Below are 1,628 nucleotides of genomic sequence, written 5' to 3' on the forward strand. Positions count from 1 at the left end.
CCGTTGCCGAGATATAAGGGTTCAAAGTTTCCATAGCGCTTAACATAGGCGCAGATATTATGAATGAAACCATGACCTACCATTTTTTCCTAGAAATGCGTACTACGTCTTTCCAGGAATCGCGTCTGCCGCTTGTCTGGAATTTGGGATAGGTCGGTGAGACGAGCGCGAGAGAGAGATCCGAGTAAGTGACAAGGATGCAAACAATAAACGATCAAAAATTACCTTTTGCTTTACACGACGATATCTCGGGAACCGGAAGTCGTATCGGGATAAATGAAAGCGCGTTTTAAAGGGCAAGGTCTAGCGCTTCTAACCATTCTTCACTCGTTCACCGGAAGTCACTATCTTCGAAGTTATAACGGTTCAAAGTTTTCTTAATTTTAATAGAGTTTGATTAGGTTTAAGGTAAATGATTAAAAATTACTCTTTTCTTTAGACGATGATATCTCGGGAACCGGAAGTCGTATCGAGATAAATAAAAGCGCGTTTTAAAGGGCAAGATTTCACGCTTCTAATGGCCTTTGATCCATTAACCTGTGATCACTATCTTCGAAGTTACAGCGATATAAATATTTTACGCACAAGTAATCGAATCGTACGTGATATTCGAATCTCGAAAAACTCGAATGAAATGCGCAAGTACACGTTAAATACTATTCCGCGCTAATATCGAACGAAAACCTCCACAAAGGATACAGATGCGGCGGAGCCAACGATAAACTCGTGGGCAAGATAGAAGAGAGGCACGTAGGATACAATTAGAGCGGATAACAAAGGAAGTAAGATTAATGGGCGGGTAAAAGGGCGTGCAGGAGAGCAGGACACACGCGGCCGCGAGGAATAAAAAGAAAAGACGCGCGAGGAGGCGGAGGGCACGGAATGAGCCGATACAGAGAGGAAACTTTTCCGTGTGTGTGTGTGTGTGTGTGTGCGGGGCCCGATGTGTGCCTCCATTCCGCGGTGAGATGAAAGCAAACGGAAGGGCGTAAATGTAAATTGGTACATTCCTACGGCGTTCTTAATTAACTTCTTTGCAATTATCATGACGGGGTGTTCCGCGCCGCGTGAGCGTGTCTGCAGTCCGCTTCGTGCTTGTCTCTCGGCGTGGAATATGAGAGAGAAAGAGAGAGAGAGAGAGAGAGAGAGAGAAAGATGTAAAAAGAAAAAAAAGAAGGAAAAGTAGATTCTTCCTTGTTCGGGCGAGCCAGAGAATTCCCTCAAAGGCGTGCTTTTCTCTCTCACGAGCCACGAGCGCCCTTTACAGGGGGTGTTTAAAAACCGCGTGTACTTTGTACGCAAGAATTGCATTCATTCGGCACTTCTCAAACGCTACCTGACTACGGATACGTGGTGAAGTGGGAACCGGCCTCTTAATGCAATTTTGGAAAGCGTTTGTTGCCACGACTTTGAACGGTCTCACGCACGAGTGCGTAAGGCCCGTGCTCCACGCGTTTCCGCGTCTGCTCACCCTCGCGCCCCTGGAACAACTTGATTTTCTTGGCAGGCAAGCGGACAAAAGTAAACCGGCTATTTACAACTCGTGGAGAATATCGTACATTTTTGGGGAAACTTTTATTTTCATCTTAACTTAAGGTTTGAATTTCTTTTTTTTTTTTTTTTTTTTT

The sequence above is a fragment of the Apis dorsata genome, unplaced genomic scaffold (genome assembly GCF_000469605.1).
Source record: "Apis dorsata unplaced genomic scaffold, Apis dorsata 1.3 scaffold_44, whole genome shotgun sequence".
NCBI lineage: Eukaryota > Metazoa > Arthropoda > Insecta > Hymenoptera > Apidae > Apis > Apis dorsata.